Below are 23,365 nucleotides of genomic sequence, written 5' to 3'. Positions count from 1 at the left end.
TCAACCCACCTCACTGTCCACTCATCTATCCCGCACTTCCTCAGCTTCGTTATAAGGATGTCGTGGGAGACAGTGTCAAATGCCTTGCTGAAATCAAGGTAGACCACATCCACTGCTCTCCCCCCATCCACCCAGCCAGTGACAACATCATAGAAGGCTACCAGGTTGGTCAAGCACGACCTCCCCCTGGTGAACCCGTGCTGACTACTCCTGATAACCTCCTTCCAGTTGTCTGGAGATGGCATCCAGCACAATCTGTTCCATCACCTTTCCAGGGACAGAGGTGAGGCTGACTGGCCTGTAATTACCTGGATCTTCCTTCTTGCCCTTTTTGAAGACCGGAGTGACATTGGCTATCCTCCAGTCTTCAGGCACCTCCCCCATTCTCCAAGACCTCTCAAAGATGATAGAGAGCGGTTCAGCAATCACCTCTGCCAGCTCCCTCAGCACCCGTGGATGCACCCCATTGGGTCCCATGGATTTATGAACATTGGTGTTGCCTAGGTGCTCTCGGACCGCCTCTTCCCTGACTAAAGGGAAGTCTTCCATTCCCCAGACCTTCTCACTAACCACCAGGGCCTGGGATTCCCGAGGGGGAGCTTTTTCACTGAAGACAGAAGCAAAGAAGGCGTTCAGTATCTCCACCTTCTCAGCATCCCCCGTTACCAGAACACCCCCCTCACTTAGTAGGGGGCCTACATTCTCCCTAGTCTTCCTTTTACTGTTAACATACTTAAAAAAGCCTTTTTTATTATCCTTTACCACCTTTGCTAGATTCAATTCCAGGCGGGCTTTAGCCTTCCTCGTCGCATCCCTGCAGGCCCTGACAACATTTCTATATTCTTCCCGAGTGGTCAGACCCTTTTTCCACATTTCATGGACCTTCTTTTTCCCTTTGAGTTTGCGCATGAGCTCCTTGCTCATCCACACAGGTCTCCTGCCACCCTTTGCTGATTTCTTGCTCACAGGGACGCACCGATCCTGGGCTTGGAAGAAGAGCTGTTTAAATGCCAACCAGCTCTCACAGGCCCACTTACCTTCTAACACCCTAGCCCACGGGATAGCTCCAAGTAGGTCCCGGAAGAGATCAAAGTTGGCTCTCCTAAAGTCCAGGGTAGCAATCCTACTTTTTGCTTTGCTCCTTCCACTCAAAATCTTGAACTCCACCATCTCGTGGTCACTACAACCCAAGCTACCCCCAACTTTTACTTCCTTAACAAACCCGTCCTTATTTGTGAGAATAAGGTCCAGTAACACCCCTCCCCTCGTCGGTTTCTCCACGATCTGCATCAGAAAGTTGTCTTCGACACATTGCAGGAACCGTCTGGACCGCGCGTGCCTGGCCATGTTGCTTTTCCAGCAAATATCTGGATAATTGAAGTCCCCCATAAGCACTAGCGCCTGGGATTGCGACGCTACTTTCAGTTGCTTGTGGAAGGCCTCGTCAACCTCCTCCTCCTGATCAGGGGGCCTGTAGTACACACCCACAACGGTGTCACCCATACCAGCCTGCCCCTTGATTCTCACCCACAAGCTCTCCACTGCTACATCACCCTCCCCCAGGTGGAGTTCAATACATTCTAGCTGCTCTCTCACATAAAGAGCAACTCCACCACCCCGCCTCGCCAGCCGATCTTTCCTAAAAAGCACATAGCCCTCCATGACAACATTCCAGTCATGCGAGCTGTCTCGCCACGTCTCCGTGATTGCAATGAGATCATGGCCTTGCGACCGCACACAGATCTCCAACTCTTCCTGTTTATTTCCCATGCTGCGTGCATTAGTGTATAGACACTTTAGGGAAGCAGCACCCCCCTGCCTCTTTCCATCCCTTTGAACTCCACCCTTTTCACCCATCGAACTCCGTTTTGAGCCACGAACTACCCGCTCAACCCCAGTGGCCCTCATTCTGTCCCCTTCCCCCTTCATACCTAGTTTAAACACCTTTCAATGAGCCCTGCCAGTTCCTGGGCTAGGATCCTCTTACCCCTTGGAGACAGGCTACTTCCATCTGCAGCCATCATGCCAGGCGCAGAGTAAATTGCCCCGTGGTCAAAAAAAACGAAGTTCCTGTGCTTGCACCAACTTCTTAGCCATTTATTTATGAGGCGGGTATTTTGGATGCTCTTGGTATCCTTCCCTGCCACTGAAGGTAGGGAAGAAAAAACCACCTGCACACCCGTTCCTTCAACTACCCGCCCCAGTCCCCTGAAGTCTTCCTTGATAGACCTCAGGCTTCTCTCAGCGACTTCATCGCTGCCAGCCTGAACTATCAATAATGGGTAATAATCAGAAGGGCCAATCAGACCAGGAAGTTTCCTAGCAATGTCCCTGACCCTTGCCCCAGGGAGGCAGCACACCTCCCTACGGGTAGGGTCAGGCCAACATATAGGGCCTTCCGTTCCTCTCAGCAGGGAGTCACCTATGACAACCACCCTTCTGTCCTTCCGGGTGGAGGCAGTCTTGAGGCGTGGGGTCGACCGCTTCGCCCGAGGCAACCTCACAGGTGGACCTCCCTCCACCCCCTCACTCACCTCTCCCTCGAGATCCAGGGCCTCAAACCTATTTTGCAGAGGCACCTGGGGAGCCGAGGATGGTCGGGATGGAGGACGCCCACTTCGCCGAGCCGGTATCCTTTTCCACTCCTCCTCCTCCCTTAGATTGCCTTGCTCAGCTCTCAAATTGCCTTGCACTGCAGCAGGAACACAGTCTACCTGCCGGTTCCCCTCTACTACCTGTTTGCAAGGCGGCAGGGGGTGACACGCTCCACGCGGAGCCTCAGCTGTGTGCCAAGATCTCGGGGCTGATAGGGACTGGCACCACCAATCAATCTCCCTATCACATTCCTTTATGGTCCTCAGCCTCTCCACCTCCTCCTTCAGGTTGACCACAAGGCAAAGTAAGTCCTTTAGCTGGTCACATCTTACACAAGTGCTGCCTCCATCGCCTGGCACTGCAAGGGCCAGGCTCTGGCACTCATCACAGCCAGTGACCTGCACACTAGCATGTTGTTTTGGGACCTCAGTCTGCGTCTCTGCATTCTTCTTGGCAGTCTTTCTTTTACATGTGCAGGGGGCCTCTGTCTGGGTCCCCACATTATTTTTAGAGGCAGCAGCCTTCTGCCGGGGTGGAGCCATGGAGAACCAGAAGACTAATTAGCACAACTAGAATAGCCTTAACAGGGCGTGACCGATCAGCCCTACCCTGCTGCTGATAGTGCTGGCTCTGCCCTCGCACCCTTACCAGGTCGTTAATGGGTGACCCCGCAACTGCCACTTACCTCACAGTGATAACGCCTCTCCTCTCCGTCCTGGTGGGACGCGTCGCTGCCCTCCCGGAGGTTTTTTCTAGGCGTTGCCCTGGCAACGCCCCCACTGCGTCAGCCGCTCTCGCGAGAGCTGCCGGGCTTCTCTGTTGTCTCGGGAACCCCCGGAAGAGGGAACCGATCGAGATCCACGTGTTCTTCGCGATCAGCCGCTGCGGCTCTGTCTGAAACAGCTCCGAAGCGGCGATCCTCGGCGGTCTGGACCACCCGCTTCCTCACCTCTTGTCCTTCTGTGGCCAAGCATTGTGAAATGATGCTTACAAGCTGAACACGTGCCCTCTCCCTCAGGAGCAGGCAAAAAGAGGTACATTCATTACTGGTCACTGGGACAGAGTTGCCTTTTTTCTTCACCGTGCTTGGTATGTTGGTATGTTCTGGCTCTAGGCACCCGTGACCTCCTCCAGTGGAAATATTTGGGATCCAGAATGACTTTGATTATGGGAAAGTTCTACGAGTGGAAATGTACTTCCTATTTACTGTCATTTCTCTTATTTATTGCTTTGTTTCTTGAATTTATTAAATTTTTGGTGCTTACTCTGCCGTACCTCTGCCTGCAGTTATTCGTGCAAAGGGACACAGAGGGTGTTTAACACAGCCCACCTGCACTGCCCGTGCCTGCCCCGTGAAGTGCTGTGGGGACTGACCCCAGGCAGGGCAGAGATGGGTGGAGGGGGAATCGCCCCAAGTCACTGTGGCCAGAGGAGACTCCGGAAGCAGCAGGAAGGGCAGTTCCCCTGGCGAGGGGAAGCAGGGACAGCTGGGCCTGCTGTGCAGACAGACACGTAGACAGGTAGATAGATGCTTTGCATGTAATTACTCTTCTGATGACACACTTTCCTGGTCCTTGGCGTTTGGTATTAGGACAAGGGACTCAGTCAAGACCATATCGATCTGGGTATCTCTCGGCCTGGCAACTCCTCACAACCTGGTCAGTTTCTCAGAAAGTTCATCAAGCTGGGTTCACCTGCACCCATGACCCGCCCCACCTTCCTCAGTCCCTTGGATGACTTCCAGGTTCTGGAGCTCCCCACAGCCAAATGTCCAGGCAGTTCTTTTGCTTCTTGGGAGGTCCATCAGATCCCCTTATCTTCCTTGTTCCTGACTCCCCTGTGTAGGCAGCATGTTTCCAGTTGCATTGCATTCCATGACAGTCTTTGAGACAGAAGGAGTTTTGGTACAGCGCCTCACAGAAATATGATCCTAGAAACCGTAGAATGGCTTGGGTTGGAAGGGACCCCAAGGACCATCGAGTTCCAACCCCCGTGCCACAGGTAGGGCCACCAACTTCCAGATCTGGTACTAGACCGGGTTGCTCCATCCAACTTGGCCTTGAACAGCTTCAGGGATGGGATATCCGTGGTCTCTCTGGGCAGCCTGTTCCAGCAGCTCAGCACTCTCTCTGTGAAGAACTTCCTCCTGACATCTAAACCTTCCCTCCTTGAGCTTAAAACCATCACCCTTGTCCTATCACTATCTACCCTTGTAAAAAGGTTGTTCCCTTTCTGCTTAAAATCCTCTTTTAAATACTGGAAGGCTGCAATGAGGTCACCCCACAGCCTTCTCCAGGCTGAACAAGCCCAGCTCCCTCAGCCTGTCTTCATAGGGGAAGTGCTCCAGACCCATGATCGTCTTGACTTTGTGGCCCTCCCCTGGACCCTCTCCAACAGCTCCACATCCCTCCTGCATAGGAGGCCCCAGACCCGGGCTCCAGGTGGCACCTCATGAGGGCAGAGTAGAGAGAAACAATCACCTCCCTGTCCCTGCTGGCCACCCCTCTTCTGATGGAGCCTAGAATGCCATTGGCCCTCCGAGCTGGAAGAGCACACTGCTGGCTCACGGTCAGTTTTTCACCCACCAGGACCCTCAGGTCCTTCTCTGCAGGGCTGCTCTCAAAGAGTTCTTCTCCCAGACTGTATACGTATCTGGGTGTCAGCAGTTTACGGGCTGGTTCGGCCCAGTTCTGTGACTAGTGGGGCGGAGGGATCCGCAGATCCGCGGCTCCGGAAAAAGGGAACAGGGGACACCAAAATAATTAGAAACAGTGGCAACGATCTGAGGAGAAACAAACTAATTTACTAAATATATTATCAAAATGCAAGATAACACACTATAATACAATATAATTAAATTTGAAGCTAATAAATCAAATATAATGAGAGAGAGAATGTCCGAAAGGTGGATAGGCCTCACCACAACGCTGAGGTGAGATGCGCAGTCCAGTTGAGCAGCAAGGAGAAAAGGGAGGAGAGCCGACGAAGAGCAGGCTAAGAAGAGCGCATCAGGTGACCTTGCCAGGAGTTGTATCTCGAGACTCTCTGTGACCGCAAAGTCCCCTGGGAAATGTAGTTCTTCTTCTCTTCCAGGCAGGTACCCAGAGCTAGAGCATTAACAGTTAAACTCCCAGTGCCCCACATGATGTTATGATGTGGAATACTGAAAACCAAAAATCACAAAACCATGACACTGGGGTTACTTTGGCCCGAATGCAAAACCTTGCCCTTTGCTATGTTGAACCCCATTAGGTTCACGTGGGCCCACCTTTAGAGTTTGTTGAGGTCCCTCTGGACAGCTTCACTTCCTTCTAAAGTGTCAATTGCACCACTCAACTTGGTGTCATCAGCAGACTTGTTGAGGGTGCACTTGAGCCCATCACTGATATCACTGATGAAGATGCTGAAGACCAGCAGTCCCAAGGCAGACCACCGGGGGACACCGCTCATCACCTGCCTCCAGCTGGATACAGTACCGTTCAACACAACCCTCTGTCTCCGGCCTTCCAACCAATTCCTTATCCACTGAATAGTCCACCCCTCAGATCCGTATCTCTCCAATTTGGAGATAAGGATGTGGTGGGGGACTATGTCAAAGGCTTCACACAAGTCCAGGTAGATGACATCGGCCACCTTCCCTTTGTCCACCAATGTCGTCACTCCATCACAGAAGGCCACCAGACTGGACAGGCAGGACCTTCCCTTGGTAAAGCCATGCTGGCTGTCTTGGATCACCTGCTCATCCCTCACATGCCTGAACATCTCTTCTAGGAAGATCCATTCCATGACCTTCCCAGGCACAGAAGTAAGGCTCAACACCTGTAGTTCCCCCGGTCTTCCTTCCTCCCTTTCTTGTAAATGGAAGTGACGTTTCCTTTTTTTCCAGTTCCCAGGGACTTTGCCTGACAGCCATGACTCTTCAAATAAGATGGAGAGCAGCTCAGCAACCACATCAGCCAGATCCTTTAGGACCCTGGGATGCATGTCATCCAGCCCCATAGACTTGTATACGTGAAGTCTCACGAGGCAGTCTCGGACTTGCTCTGTCTTGCCGTTGACTGTGTGGTGTTTGAAATCCCCCATCGGGACAAGTGCCTGTGGGCGCGATGCCTTCTACAGCTGAAGGAAGAAGACCTTGTCAGCAGACTGCACTTGATCAGATGGCCTGTAGTAGACCCCTACCATCAGGTGCCCTTTATGAGTCTGATCCCTAATTCTAACCCACAGGCCCTCGACTTTCTCCTCACTGTTTGTCAGAGGGAGCTCCTCACAGTCTGCTCAGTCTTTAACACTGATGGTAACTCCCTCACCCTTCTACCTAGCCTGTCCTTTCTAAAAAGGTGATGCCCCTCTACACTGGTGATCCAGTTATGGGAGTCATCCCACCATGTTTCCGTGATAGCAACCAGATCATCATTTTCCAAGCACATCACAGTTTCCAACTCCTGCTTATTTCCCACGCTGCATGCATTGGTGTAAAGGCACTTCAGCTGGGCTTTCTGACACACTGATTTTCTAGAGGGGCCCTCCCTCAAACCTCCACAAGAAATCTGAATTTTTCTCCCACTGATTCCTAGAGGGACGTGAGAAAGTTTTGCATGGGGGGTTGATGACATTACCTCCTCTGAGGAGTTCCCACAAGATTATACAGGACGGTTCTGAGGTTTTTCCCTGCTGTCTCCTGGCATAACAGCAACCCCAAGCCTTTCTCTGTCCCGCCACACTTGACTCTCTTCCCACACTGGATCTAGTATAAATCCCCAGACTACTCACTCTACTCTAGCGAGCCTCGTTGCATCCCGTTCCCCCTTGCTACCTAGTTTAAAGCCCTCTCAATGAGCCCCGCTAGCTCTTGGGCTGGGATCCATTTCCCTCTCAGAAACAAGTGACGCCCATCTGCAGCCATTAGATCAGGTGCTGAGTCAGTCACCCCGCAGTCAGAAAACCCAAAGTTCCTGTGGCAGCACAGCCTCTCAGCCACTTATCCACCACCTGGGTTTTCCATAGCCCGCTCCACATCCCTCGCCGCCCCAGAAGGGATAGAAGAAGGTAGCAGTTGTACTCCCGCTCCCTCAACCAACCACCCTAACGCCCCCAAATTGTTTCTGATGGTTTGCAGGCTTCTCTGAGTGACTTCTTTGCTGGTGGTTCTGGCCGGTACGGCTCCAAAGCAGCTAACCTCAGCCATCAGTTTCATCACTCTATTAAAGCCAGATTCTTTTCAGCACGTACAAATTTTTGGAATGTTTGTATCATTTTTGACAGCTTAAGAATAAGACAATAAGACAACAAGACAAATAAGACAATAAGACAACTTAAGAATTTAAGAACATTTTCAGTGCATTTATGTAGTACCTCCTTAATCTCAGCTGCTCTAAAATAACCAACAGGTGTCAAGCAGGGGTCTTCAAGCCACTCAGCAAATCCAGCTTTTTCTTCCTAGCATTGAGAAGTTTACCTTCACGAAGGAGTAGAGAGGTTTTCCACACTTGAATTCTCTTCCAAAATTCTGCATACCTATTTCAGGGCTTTCCCCCTGTCACATCCTGTGTAACATTCAGGGTCTCAGTGCACAGGGTGAACTCCCCCAGCAGCCTGGTAGCATTCACACGCTGCCATGCAGGCAAGCTGTATGGTTACCACCAGCTGTAGGGAACACCAGGGGAAGCCTAAAGATCCCTGCTACCAACGGAACAGAAAAAGTGAGAGAGACTTATAGCTTTTGTTTCCCCAGGAAGTTTCCTCCTGTAGAGTGCAGTCAGGCACTTCATTCCTGGGGAATCCCTAGTCCAACCCAGCAGAAAGGGAACCACCTGGGCAGCTGGTCGCCCCGAGGCACAAGCATAACAACTGCTGTGACTGAGGCTCCATACGGTCTATCTTATTCATTCTATCCAGGCATCTGTGACCCTATATCCTGTTTTTGCCTGTTTGCTCTAGGTCTCAAATTACCTTGCTAATTACCATGTTGGGGTCATTGGGTGGGTCCCATGGGGTTATCTGGTGCATCAGAGTGGGTGATGCAATCGTTGATAGATTCCTTGGGCAAATATTCCCTAAAACCATTATTCTGAACTTCCTCTCAGGTCTCTTCATGAAATGTCTGTCACTTGCCCAAGTGTTCTATGTACCAGGTCACCTACTTCATTTACAGTAATTATCAGGGGGTTACACGGTAGTTTCTCACATTCTGCTGGGGGACTCCCTTTATGGATAGTGACCTTTTTCTGTAATTCCATTTCATTTGGTGTGAAGAGGGACCTGTACTCACCCCTTAACCTGCTGTGGGTGTTTGCAACCCCCTGCCACCGAGTGGTCCAAATAAAACCATTGCAGGTCAGGCAGGGTGATGCTGCCCACCACTCCTACAATTCAATGCACACGTACTTGTTCCCACCATGTAATTGCCTCTGACTGAGCAGATTCCCACACTGCAAAACTTCGCAAGCTGTTTGTAGGGAACTCTGGGTTTAGGGTCTCAGTTACACCAGGCCCCTTCCTCCCCTTATCAAACCTCCACTTGTTTCTGTGAAGACTGTAATGATCAAAATCACAGTTGTCCAACCTGATGGCTGTTTCATCTTCTTCCAAGAGCTGGAAGGAAAACACAGTTGTGTTGGACTGTACTTCCTTGGGGCTTCAAAAAAAAAAGCCAGGAAATATTTGGGAATTAACTTGCTAAGGAAATTGAGGGATGGCAGCACAAATATCTGGAAGCTACACTGCTGCATCATGTAGATGTATTCATGCATTCACAGTGCTAGTCACTTGAGAATTATAGAATGGCCCAGGTTGGAAGGGACCTCAAGGATCATGAAACTCCAACCCCTGTGCCATAGGCAGGGCCACCAACATCCACATTTCATACCAGCCCAGGCTGCCCAGGACCCCATCCAACCTGGCCTTGAATACCTCCAGCGATGGATGGGGCATCCACAGCCTCTCTGGGCAGCTGTCCCAGCACCTCACCACTCTCTCTCTGAAGAACTTCCCCTGATATCCAGCCTAAATCTTCCCTCCTTCAACTTCAAACCATTTCCCCTTGTCCTGCTGTTATCCACCCTTTCAAAGAGTTGACTCCCCTCCTGTTTGCAGGCTCCCTTTAGGTCCTGGAAGGCTGCAATGAGGTCACTCCGCAGCCTTCTCCAGGAGTCCCCTATCTATGAAACTTTGGGAAATGATAAAACGATCTGAAGATGTGGACATTTGGCATGGGCCCTTTAGTTGTGTTTGTACTAGCTGGGTGTTTCAAGCTTTCTTTGCACCTGGAACTACTGCTTTTTGAGAGTAGGATATTATTCTATAACCTTACACAACCAGTGGAAAGCCTTGCAAATGCCACAAGACGAGGTCTTTTAATGGTTTATAAGCAACTGCAGGTCAGTAGTGAAGCACTCTTAGAGGCAAGGTTAGTTCTAGACCTTTTATTAGCCATAGAAGGGGGATTATGTGGGTATCTTACATTAGGTAAGGAAAACTGCGTCCATATTCCTAACGTAACACAAGATCTCAAGAAGTGTGGCTGATATAGCCCACAGAAGTAGGGAGCCGAGAGAACCAGCAGAAAACAGGTGGAGAAGTAAGATTCTTCAAGAAATAGGAGGCTGGTCTTTGACAGGGTGGTTAGCTAGCCTTTGAGAGTGCGGTCATTACTGCGGTAGTGATAGCCATTATGGCTACGATATTGGGCTGTATGAAAAATGCACGGATATGGATGCTCTTTGTTCATAATCTGGTGCCTCTTAAAGACTGCAGAGATTATGAAGATTACGGAAGCCTAAAATAAGAGATCTGAAACTTCCAAAGGGTAGACGCTGGTGTTCCCTCAGCCTCCCCACACAGGCAGGCTGCATTAGGTGCCCAGCCCCATCTTCACAGCTCTTTCTGGAGCCTCTACAGTTCCCGCGCCTGTCATGGTTTTATGTTTTTTATGGATTTTCAGTATTCCACGTGAAAACATCATGTACTGGAATTAAAGTGTTAATGCTCTAATTCTACGTACCTATCCCTATACATTACGGAAGTCATGGGATCTGACCCTTCCGGGGGGGGCGGTCTCTTACTGCCTGGCAGTGAGTGCTGGAGGGTGCTTTCCTAGCTGTTCCAAGCTTTTCAGGTTTGACTCGGTCTCAGGAACTCTCTCTCATATCTTATTTGATTTATTAGTCTCAATTTCAATTAGATTGTATTATATTGTGTTATCTTGCATTCTGATATCATAGTTAGTAAAATAAGTTTACTTCCATAGATTGTTGCCGATGTTTTTTTCCCCCCTTCCTTCCTTCCCATTTTGTGGGGCCAGGCGGGGGTTGGGGAGGACAGGGGCCTACTGCCTCCTGTCACGGGCATAAATTGATCTAGTTAACCCCGTGACAGCGCCTTTTCCCGCAAACAAACTAGGGAGGTTGTTCTGCCTCCCTGGAGCCTGGCTCAGGGACATCACCAGAAAACCTCCTGCCCTCGTTCTCCCCTCTGATTATTATCCTCTACAGATAGTTAAGGCCAGCAGCGATGAAGCTGCTGAGAGAAGCCTGGAAGGACTGTCAGAAAGGACTCTCGGGAACTGGGGTGGTTAGTGGATGGAACGATATCCTCTATCTCTTCAGTGGCCAGGAGGGATACTGAGAAGAGCAGGAAAGCACATCTGAATAACACAAAGCTGAGAGGCTGGTGCCACTATGGTATTTCGTTTTTCTGAACATGGGGCAGTTTGCTCAGAACCTGGCCTGATGGCTACAGATGGCTTCCATCTGTCGCAAAGGCGGAAACAGATCCCAGACCAGGAGCTGGTAGGACTCGTTGAGAGCCATCTCTTTATGACACTTACTCCCAGACTTTTGGCATTTTCTCACAGAAATACCATTTCTATCCAAAATAGATGGCATTTTCCTTCAGAAACACCAGTTTTCTCACAAATACGTGGCATTTTCTATCAGAAATACCATTTCAATCCCCAAAAGATGGCATTTTCTCCCAGAAACACCAGCTTTCTCACAGATAGATGACCTTTTCCCCCCAAATAAGACATTTTCTCCCAGAAATACCAGGTTTCTTACAAATACCTTCCATTTCCTCCCTATTATATTACATTACACTCATTACAGAGGACATTTTCTCCCATCAATACGGCATTTTATCCCAGATATACCATTTTTATCCCAAATACAGGACATTTTCTCCCGGAAATGCCAGTTTTTCTCACAAAGACGGGGCATTTTCGTCCAGGAACACTATTCTAGTCCTCTCAATAGAATATCTTCCCCAAAATTCAATGACATTTTCTCCCAGATATACCAGTTTTCTCCTACCTATGTGATCAATTGTCCTGGAAATACCAGTTTTTTCCCTACAAATATGGCATTTTCTCCCAGAAATACCAGCTTTCTCGCAAATATATGATCTTTTCCACCCAAAATAAGACATTTTCTCCAAGAAACAGTTTTCTCACCGATATATGAACGTTTCCCCCCAAAAGAAGACATTTTCTCCCAGAAATACCAGTTCTCTTAGAAATACCTCCGATTTCCTCCCAAAAATACTACTCCACACTCCCCAGTACGATACTTACTCCCATAAATATGGCATTTCATCACAGAAATGCCAGTTTCTGACCCAAATACATGACTTTTTCTCTCCAAAACAAGACATTTTGTCCCAGAAATATCAGTACTCTTAGAAATGCATCCCATTTCATCCCAAGAATACTACTTTACACTCCTCAATATCACACTTACTTCCATCAAAACGGCATTTTCTCTCAGATAGACCAGTTTTCTCCCAAATACATGACATTTTCTCCCACAAAGACCCGTTTTCTATCAAAGATGTGACATATTCCCCTGAAAATTCCAGCCTATTTCTAAAAATATGGCATTTTTTTTTCCAAAATACCAGCTTTCTCACAAACACATGTCATTTTCCAACCAAGTATGCTATTATCTCCCAGAAACAGCAGTTTTCTGAGAAATACCTTATGTTTTCTCTCAAAAATACTACTTTACACTCCTCAATAGGACATGTTCTCCCATATATACCCCATTTTCTCCCCAGTGGACCAGATTTCACACCAAAAATATGACAGTTGCTCTCTAATAGAAGACATTCTTTCCCAGAATTTCCCAGTTTTCTCCCTCAAGTATGTCATTTTCTCCCAGAAATACCACATGTCAGTTGGAAATTTCACCTTTTATTCCAAACATATGACATTTTCTCCCAGAAATACTTATTTTCTTAGAACTACTACACGTTTCCTTCCAAAAATCCTAGATGACAAGACCAAATATGACACTTGCAACCCAGAACAGGACATTTTCTCCAGAAATACCATTTTTCTCCCAAACGGAGGAGATTTTCTCCAATTGGGTGACATTTTTGGTAAGAAATACCAGTTTTCTTCCTGAAATAGGACATTTTCTTCCCTAATAAGGATATTTTCTCCCAGAAATACCAGTACTCTTAGGAATACTTCCCATTTCCTCCCTAATATATTACATTACGCTCTTCAAGAGGACATTTTGTCCCATCAATACGGCATTTTATCCCAGATATACCATTTTTATCCCAAATACAGGACATTTTCTCCCGGAAATGCCAGTTTTCTCACAAAGACAGGACATTTTCATCCAGGAACAGTATTCTAGTCCCCTCAATAGGATATCTTCCCCAAAATTCAATGACATTTTCTCCCAGATATATCAGTTTTCTTCTACCTATGTGATTGATTGTCTCGGAAATACCAGATTTTTTGAAGGAAACTATAGTATTATGGGTAGAAAAGTGGTATTTCTCGTAGAAAATGTCATATATGTGGGGGGAATGCTGGTATTTCTGGGCGGAAATATGATATTTCTGGACAAAAATGTCGCATTTAGGATTGAAATGTGGTATTTCTGGGAGAAAATGAAATATACAAGAGAATAGTGGTACTTCGGGGAGAATATATCCTATTTTTGTCTGAAAATGTCATATTGCACAGTTTAACGTAGTATTTTTTGGAGAAAACGTAAGTTATTCTGAAGAAAACTGCTATTTCTGGGAGATTGTAACATCTTTTTTTGGAAAACATCACATATTGGAGAGAATGCTAGCATTTCTGGGAGAGAATACCATACATTTTTGAAAAAACAGGGAGTAGTGAGAGGAAAGGTCCTAGTGTTTTGGGTGAAAACAACATCTGGAGGGGATGAGAAAGGTGCTTCTGGAAGAAAAAGTCATGTATCTGTGAGAAAACTGGTATTTCTGGGAGAAAATGTCATCTATTAGGCAGAAAAATGGTCTTTCTGTGATACAAGGCCATCTTCTTGATCGTAAGTATCATCTTGAGGAGTATGAAGTAGTACTTGTGGTAGAAAATGTCATCTATTTGGAAGAATGGTGATATTTGTGGGAGAAAATATCGTATTTTTGTTGGAAAAAGTCACCTTTGGCATTGTCATGTAGAATTTTGTGGATGAACCATGAAGTATATCTAAGCAAAGCTGTATTTCTGGTAGAAAACATCATCTGTCTGGGGAGAAAGCTGGTTTTTCAGGGAGAAATCTCCTTCTCTGGGGAGGAAATGTCCTATTTTGGATGGAAAAGTAGTACTTGTGGGAGCAAATGTCATGTATTTGGGAGAATGACATGGTATTTCTGGGAGAAAATATCATTTGCTTGGGAAAAAGCTGGCATTTCTGGGAGAAAATGTCATATTTTTGGAGAAAATGTCATCTTGAGGATTGTAATGTCATACTGTTTGGAGAAAACATGAGGTATTTCTAAGAAAAGTGGTACTCGCAGGAGGCAGTCTCATCTTTTGGGGGAGGGAGGGAGGGAGAGGTCATCTATTTGTGAGAAAGCCAGTGTTTCTGGGAGAAAATGTCCTAGATTGAAGAGATAATTGGTATTTCTGGCAGAAAATGTCAGACATTTGGGAGTAAAATGGTATTTTGGTCATTGTATGTCGTATATTTGGGAGAAAAATGGTATTTGTGTGATAAAAAGCCCTATGATTGGGCATAAGTGTCATATTGCGGAGTGCGAAGTAGTATACTTGGGTGAAAATAAAGGGGATTGCCAAGAAAAGCGGTATTTCTGGGAGACAATGTCATATTTTTGGAGTGAAAAGGTCATCTATTTGTGAGAAAGCTGGTATTTCTGGTAGGAAATGTCACAATGTGGGAAAAAAAATGGGTATAGCTGAGAGAAAAAGTCATAGATTTGGGAGAAAGCTGGTATTTCTGGAAGAAAATGCGACAATGTGTGGAAAAAAAATGGGTATAGCTGAGAGAAAATGTCATAGATTTGGGAGAAAGTTGGTATTTGTGGGAGAAAACATCCTATTTCCGGTAGAAAATGTCATCTATTTGAGAGAACGGTGGTATTTCTGGGAGAAAATATCATATGTTTGGGAAAAAGCTGGTATTTCTGGGAGAAAATGTCCTAGGTTGAAGAGACAACTGGTATTTCTGGCAGAAAATGTCACACATTTGTGAGAAAAATGGTCTTTCTGTTATAAAAAGCCATACTGTTAGGAGTGTGAAGTAGTATAATTGGGAGGAAATTTGAAGTCTTTCTAAGGAAGCTGGTATTTCTGGGTGAAAACATCATATTTCTGGGGGAAAATGTCATCTATTTTAGAGAACGCTGGTATGTCTGGAAGGAAATATATTTTTGGAGGAAACAGGCCCAGAAGAAGAGAGTAGCTTGTCCCTGTGTTCACATAGTAACGTTTTCCTTTCTTACCTGACTGTTACCTCCCCGGTGGTGCCTACAGCTGTGTGATGTGCTCTGCAGGAAGTGCTGATGTTTTGCATTTAACCTTGTCTTTATTCTTTTTTTAAATCTTAGAGGCAACCTTAATTTCTACAGTCCTGAGCTTTGTGCCACAAGAGCTCTCCAGTTTCTACCTGTGATGTGAGACTGTATTGTGTCTACTTTATGTCAGGCTCTTCTCTTTTCACTTTAAGGTAGGAAAATTAATTCTGGGCCAGGAGAAGAAATGTGACAATCTTCCCTGCACTGCTCAGTTTGCCTGAGATGCCAAATGCTCCTCATTTTTCTTGTACCCTTCAAATTCCAAGTCCATTTTTTCCCAAAAGCAAAAGAATTCAGAAGTAACCACCTACAGTTAAGTTAGCGATTTCAGTATTTATTTCTGACTGTGGGCAATTACTTCAGTTCAGAAGTCACACTTAATTTACGGTGTCTGTTTTAATTCTGACAAATGTTGCAGTTGCAGCTGGCTTCTGCATTTGTGCTAATCCCACGTTTCCTTTCTCTGTCTTGCAGGTCAGGTGGCGCTAGAAGTGGACAGCATCTCAGTGTGAATGAAGGTCAATGTAGGAACAGCTGCTGATGGGAGGAAGGAAGTGCAGGCTACTGGACTCTGAAGCATCTCCCAGTACGGTACCAGAGGAGGCAGTAGTGGTGTTGGGGGGGCAGTTGCAGAAGATCCCCAGCTGGAAGCCACAAACCCTGCAGAAAGTTGCAAGAGACTCAGAGCGTGTGTGGATGCCAAGGAGGCCCAGTGTTTGAGCAGTGCCTGGCCATGGAGTGCTGTCCAGTCCAGGTGCTTAAAGCCACAGCCCAGTTAGAGAGGCTGACACACGTCCCGGGGCCTAAGATGCTGCCAGAGAAGCCAGGACTGGCCCTGGGGCCTAAAAACAGCCAGAGGGACTGGCACTGGCCACGGGACCTGAAGCCACAGCCTGAGTGGCCAGCACCGACCCTGGTGATTAAAGCCACAGCCAGAGAGGCTGGCATCAGTCCTGGAGCATAAAGCCGCAGCCAGAGAGGTCTGCACTCGCCCTGAGCCTAAACCTGAAGCCACAACACCAGCTTTGGGCTTAAAGCCACAGCCTGAGAGGCTGGTGCTGGCCCTGAGGTCTGAAGCTCCAGCCAGAGAGCCCAGCACCAGCCCTGGGCCATAATGCCACAGTTACAGCCACAGAGGCTGGCACCAGACCCAGGGCTTAAAGCCACATCTACAGCCAGACGGGCTGGCAACAACCATGGAGCCTAAAGCCAAATCCTGAAAGGTCGGCACCAGCCCCTAAGCCTGAAGCACAGCCAGAGAAGCTGGAACCAGGCCAAGGGCCTAAAGACAAAGCCACAGCTGGAGAGGCCTGCACTGGCCCCAGGTCCTAAAGCCATAGCCACAGCCAGAGAGGCTGGCACCACTGCTGTGGCCTAAAGCCGAAGCCGGAGAAGCCAGCACTGTCCCCAGGACTTTAATCCACAGCCTGAAAGGCTGACACCGGCTCCAGGGCCTAAAGCCATGGCACAAGAGGGCAGCACCAGCTTCGGGTCTAAACCACAGCCACAAAGGCCTACGCCGGCCCCGGGGCCTGAAGGTGCAGCCACAGCCCGAGAGAGGAAGCAGAGTGCAGACTTCATAGAGTGCAAGTTGTGCCTCACTGCTCCATGGATTGCTTGGTGTGTCATACCCAGCAGGCGTTTCAGCAAACCGCGCTGAAGTCACGGCAGAGAGCCAGGTGCTCAGCTGGGGACATGGACGGTCAGCACACTTGTGGGGAAAAGCGGACCTGGGGGCACTTGCTGACAAAAGCCATGGCAGTCAGACACAAGCTGGAGCTAGTGATGGGCAGTTCTTGCAGCCAGCAGATTTCCAAGCATTGTCCCCCTCAAGAGATGACATTGCATGGCAGAAGAAAGGTGGGAAAATGCTTCTTCCTCATGATTTTTCACTTGTTGATACTTTCTGTAGGGTTCCTGTCCAAAAGGAGAACTCGGGAATCTAGGCAGCTGAAGATTGCAGTTGCAGTGCTGTAGGCGATGTCATGTAAGCATCCATTTGGACTGCAGGAAGGGGCAGTGAGAAGTGAACTGTCAGTTTGTGTTCGGGCTGTCCAGGTAGCATCTTTCTGTTTTCTGGGGGGACATGGGCTTACTGGACAATACTTCCGCTGCCTGCTGGTGTCTGTGAAATCAATACATGATCTGTTGTAGGGACAAAACCTGTGCATCTGTGGAATGGTGCGGGGCAAGGAGGGAAATGGAAAGCCTCCGCAGGGAAGAAACTCTTGTGAGCTGTGGTGTGGGTACCTGCCTCTAAACAGGGCTGCATGCAGGGCTGTGGTGTGATGGAGGAGAGAGGAAAGGATGCTGCAATTCTGAGCTGACTGCAGAAGTGGCACAAGGCTTTAGCAGCAGAAAGGCAAATTGACAAAACTGCTCTTGAAGACCAGAAGTTTGTGGTTGGCAGTGCTCAAATCTTCCTCCAAAGAGAGGCTCTTCATGTCTTTCTTGTCTCTTTTCTGCCAGAAGCTGATACAAGTGGCCTTCCTCTGAAGTGCAGCCATGTGAAAAGCCAGGGGAGGAGCACAGAGAGTGGCACAGCACCCAAGAGAAGTACAGACACACAACAGGCATCTGGGTTTGGTGCACTGTCTTTCTAGTTAGGCTTTCTGCCTGTTCTTTCCTGGGACTGTTCTCATTGCGTGTTGCTTGGCGACTTAATCCCTGGGATTTACAGTTACCTTTCCTGTCCTGATTTGTAATGGGAACCCAACGTTCACCCGAGATCCCTTACTGTGAACATGGTACGGGAGAGCTGGCATTGACCCTTTGGGATTTTCTTGCTTTTCCCAGCAGTAGCAACCAGCTCAGATGTGCCGGAGGACATCACGGACATCCAGGGTTTGCTCTCTTGGATCAGTGGTGAATTTGGAGGCTGCAGAGCTGCAGGTGGATGTTTGCACAGAGTGGGTGTGGGAAGGCTATCATCACCATTTTGGGGGATGTTCTTGCATTTTCAGATGTGGCAAGAGCTGTTGAGGTCCCCCATGAGAACCCCAGCAGCCCTGCTCCAGGATGCTTCATCGTTGAGTTCCCTGACAACCCCAGGGACAGCAGAGAGCTCAGCACACAGGCTGCCTCCGGGTCACCCACCGACCCTTTCTGGGGGCTTCCACCATCCCCTGGGTTCCTGCCTGAGCTGCAGTGTGGGTTGTCGCAGCTGTGCCCTGTCATGCCACCTGTGAGTGCCCGGCTCAGTCCACAACTAACCACCTTGGCTGTCACCACACCTCCCTCAGCCCAAAGCGCACAGCCCACTGAGGAGGTGCAGCAAAGGGAGCCCCAGGTGGTTCAGGCTCACTCGCCTCCGTCACCAGGCTCTGTCCCCAGCCGGGTGGCAGAAAAGAAGAACAGGAGCAGCACCAAGCGGGCCAAGCGCCCTGAGCCTGCTGGCATGCCCCAGAAAGGGGAGAGCTCCCAGCAGGAGCAGCCCACCAGCTGCACTCCAGCCAAGAAAAGGAAGCTGCCGCCATGCAGGGAAAGAATGGAGAGAAAAGGCCGCAAACACCCGTGCCAAGCAGAGCTGTCTGGGGCCAGCACAGGAGCCAGCAGCAGCGGGCAAGCGGGCACTGCCAGCGAGCTGCGCATGCACTTGTTTAAATCCATCCAGGCCGTGCACCTGCTGGGGCAGAGGGTGACTGTGGTGGGGCCGGTGCGCCAGCCACCCTCTGTGTGGCCCCAATCCTCACCCAGTGCTGGCCCTGCTGCCCTCCAGCCCCAACACAGCAGCACAGACAAGGCAGTGCTAGCATCTCCAGGCAGCACGGTGCAAGAGGAGGGCACTGCCAAGAAGACAGCGCTGAGCTGCCTGTGCCCGTCCCTGCAGAGGAGCTCACTGCTGCAGAGGGACCCACCACCACCACCACCACCACCACCACCAGTGCTGCACCAGCAGCAGCCTCAGCCGCGACGCCCCGTGGACTTTGTGCCCTGCGAGGGGCCATGGGCAGGCAGCGGTGCAGCACCCATAGTGATGGAGGAGTCGCTGCCCATCACAGCCGAGCAGCGGCCCGAGCGGGAGCGCATGAAGAAACTGGCCCAGGAGGAGCAGCAGCGGGCGGCCCAGCAGATGAAGATCGGCCCCGTGCAGTTCCTGGTGTAGCAGGAGATAGACATGGCCATAGCCAACCAGTACGGTTACCCGTAACCCTCCGTACCTCGCTGGCCCCGCAGCACCAGGCAGCAGCGGCAGCGTTCCAGGGGTACCACCAGCGGCCCCATCCCTCTCCTCCAGAACTGAGCCATCCTCCAAAGTCATCATTGCAGCGGGGTGGGACGTTGTCTGGGCAATCAACTGTTGTGGGATGGGAATTTTAGGATTATTGTCATTACTGTTACTCCTTGTTTTCTATGATACGTTATTAAAAGCTTTGTGTTCCCTTTGCCACACCTCTGCCTGCAGTCATTTGTGCCGTGTCACAGCCCCCCAGTTCCCCACACCCACCTCTGCGGCAGGATGGGACACCACAGATGGCCATGTCCCTCAGCTACCACCACCAGCCCCAGCCCTCCTCTCTCCCTGCAGTCCTTTGTGCAGCGGGATGCAGAGGGCGTTTCATACAGCTCTCCATGGTACATGCCCAGTGCCATGAATTGCCGTGGGGATGGGCAGCAGGCACAGGCAGATGGAGGGGAATCATCCTGGCTCACTGTGTCCAGAAGAGACTCCAGAAGGGGCAGTTCCCATGGAGGGGTGAAGCAGGGACAGCTGGGCCTGCTGTGCAGATAGGCATAAAGATACCTCCCATGCCATGGCTCTTCTGCCCCCACATTGTTTGGGTCCTGCCAGTTTTGTCTTCAAGACAGGGACCCAACCAACTCTGCACACACAGAGCAGGATTTTCCAGCTGGTGGCTGGTCACGAGTGCTGCCCCCCAGGGCTCGGTACTGGGGCCGCTCCTATTGAACACCTTTGTCAATAAACTTGATGAGAGGACTGAGTGCACCCTCAGTGCGTTCATAGATGGCACCAGCTTGGGAGAGAGCACTGATCTGCTGGAGGGAAAGGCACTGCAGAGGGACCTGGATAGGCCGGATCGATTGTATGGTTGGGTTGTGGCTGGATTTGATATTCTTGAAGCTCTTTTCCAACCTGAGTGATTCTATGGTTCTATGATCCCGTATCCATTCCAAGTCCATCCCATATCCAGAGACCATCCCATATATATCCCAATTCCTGATATCCCATCTCATATCCATATCTCCACACCCCACATCCCAATCCCCCTACCTAATTGAAAATCTCATTCCCAATTCCTCATCCCAAACCCATCACCCACCTGTCAGTCTCAATCCCTCATCCCAATCGCAATCCCACATCCCCAGTCCCAATTCTGATCCCAATCCCACCCCCTACGGCAATAGAGAGCACCCCGAAGCCCCTCCCCCACAACTGCTCCACCCCGCCCCCAGCCTCTTATTGGTTAGGGGCACTTCTGGTCCGTTCGTGCCTCTCATTGGTCAGCGGCAGTTCTGGCCCGCCTCCGGTCTCTGATTGGTCAGTAGCAGCGCCTCCTGCTCCAACTGGTTGAGAAGGCGACGACAGAGAGAAGAGTGGAACTGTACTCTGCACGTGCAGAGGTGAGTCCTTGGTGAGCACAGACACGGCTCTTGTTCTCAGGGCCTCTGTCTGACAGACATGAAAGATATTGCAGAATCCCAAGGGAAGCAGTGTAATAGGAAAACACCCTGCTGTGTGTTTGAGGAAATCACGCTGTCAGTGAGAGCTGCCTAGGGGAGCTTGGATGCCTTCCTCCAGCTTCAGAAAGACACCTGTTAATGGCTGGAGGGTTTTGCTGTGATAAAGAAGCTTGCCATGTTGGGCACTGCAACCTTTGGAACCTCGTTCCCCCAGCAGAACATGAATCTTACCATAGGCAGCGTGTTATGGAAAGGAATGTCAGTGACCTGAATGGCAGGAATGTGCTGTGCCGCATGGTGCCATTCTGGAAGCTTACTGATCAGACTTTCTTAAGGAGATCTGCCTAGATTGTTTCTGTCCTATCTCTAAACTTGCCTTGTTTCTTTCCAGTCCTCTGCAATGAACAGCCTTGTGGAGATGATGCAGAAGCTGCAGCTGAAGGACGGAGAGGAAGACCATCAGAAGGCAGTGGCTGCAGTGCGCGGCGTTCCAAGTGCTGCCCAACTTGGGCAGCGTTCCAAGTGCCACCCAGCTTGGCACTCCACGTTTGGTTGTAGTCAATAAAAAACAGTTACAATTAGAGACTGACAAAGAGCGCACGGCCTGATTTGTCCAGTGGCATTCCATGAGCTGATGCACGACTACTGGTCCAGAGTAGAAACTATGCAGCTTTGGACCACCAAGCTGCCATTCTGGTGCTGTTCTTGTTGGAGGCAGTGCTCCAAGTGCTCCTGGTGTTGCTAACTCCTGACATTGCCCAGGGAGGACCTGGCCACTTCACTCTGCTCCACCCCCTGTTCGACACACGTGTGCAGCCCACCAGCCTTCCACCGTGCAAACGCACCATCCCATCTTGCCCACTTCAGCCACATTACCTTCATCCTCCTTCCCCCACCAGTTCCCATTCCTGCTTCCCCTTCCTGTGCTGCATCCCTCCCCCCCTCCATTGCTTTGGCCCCAAAAGCCTGCCATTCCTCACAGCCCTCCAATTTGCACAAGGCTTTGCATCACTTCCTTTGTGCACAAGCCCCCCTTGCTATGCTCCTTGCTGCACCCCGCTTCTGCAGCACTATTTAGTGATTCCCCCCCCTACTAAAAGTACAGGCAGCTCAGAAATCCAGGTTTTTTTTTATTAGGGTTTTTAATTAAAACATAACCGTGCAGCCAGTGCTGTGAATCTTTATCACTGGACTGTGAGCTACTCCTGGCAGTGAATTCTCTCTCTGTACCATTGGTTTTGTAGCAATTACTGTTATGTTTGCCTTGATATCCCTCTGGGTTCTCTGTACATGTCCCTTTCTGAAACCTTACTTCTCATTGGGAAACTCCCTCACAACCTTTCCTCTTTGCTTTCGTGCATGGAACATCTGTATTTTATCCTCCTTTGCATGAACTTTATTACAACCTTTGGGCTGTAATACCTCTGACAATGAAAACACAACTTACATTTTAATGTGACGCTGCTGTGCTTTGTACCAAATCAGTGCTCCTTTGGTCTCTTAGTTAGGGTAGGGTGAAGGGGAGCAGCATGAAGCTGAGTGCAGGAAATCTGAGGGTGGGAGAGCAGTTCCAAACACAGTTGGTGCATCTCTCTGCAGTTTTGCCTTCCTGGGAGGAACCCAGAGCTTCCCGGTTTGTTTCTGCTCCTGTAGCATTTGTACTGCAGTGCGAGCATAAGGTTCTGCTGCCTTATTCTTCTTCTGGAAGATCCCCTGCAGCCACGAACATCTGATACAGGCACCTGTCCTTTTTTTTCTTTCTTCTTTTTTTTTTTTTAAATCAGGACACATTATTCCTGTTGTGTTCTCCATGCATTGCTTAACAAAGTCACCATCAGAAAATGGTTTTGATTTTCCTGCAGTCTGATTTGCTACCATGTAACTAGCTTCTATAACAGAGTCCATCTGATTTTTGAAATTATTTTGTTGAGGTTAAAGACATTTTAGTCTTTATAGTTCCACTGTTTTGTCTTTATGAAGCATTTCTTGACATGCATCAAATTTGGCAGCCTGGAGAACAGACTGGGGCCTTTGGTATCTTGAGGGGAGTCCAAGAAAGAAGGGGAAAGAGTCTTTAGACTGGACATAAGGAAGAAGTCTGTTACAACAAGGGTGGCACTGGAACAGAGACACTGAGGGAACCTGGGGATTTCTGGAGCCCTGAGCATTGGGCGTCAGGACCTGGGGATGGATGGGATGGAGGGCACCATCCCTGCCTTGTTCCGGGGGGACCATTGCCACCCCCAGACCTTCCCTCATGCTTTGGACAGCTGTGCAGAGGAGGAAGGTCGCGAGGTGTCCGAGGGATGGCCCAGGGTCACTGTGCAGATGG

Source organism: Phasianus colchicus, chromosome 13 (assembly GCF_987193195.1).
Source record: "Phasianus colchicus chromosome 13, bPhaCol1.hap1.1, whole genome shotgun sequence".
In the NCBI taxonomy this organism is placed as follows: Eukaryota; Metazoa; Chordata; class Aves; order Galliformes; family Phasianidae; genus Phasianus; species Phasianus colchicus.
The sequence above is the reverse complement of the archived record's forward strand: the minus strand, read 5'-3'. Positions refer to the sequence as shown.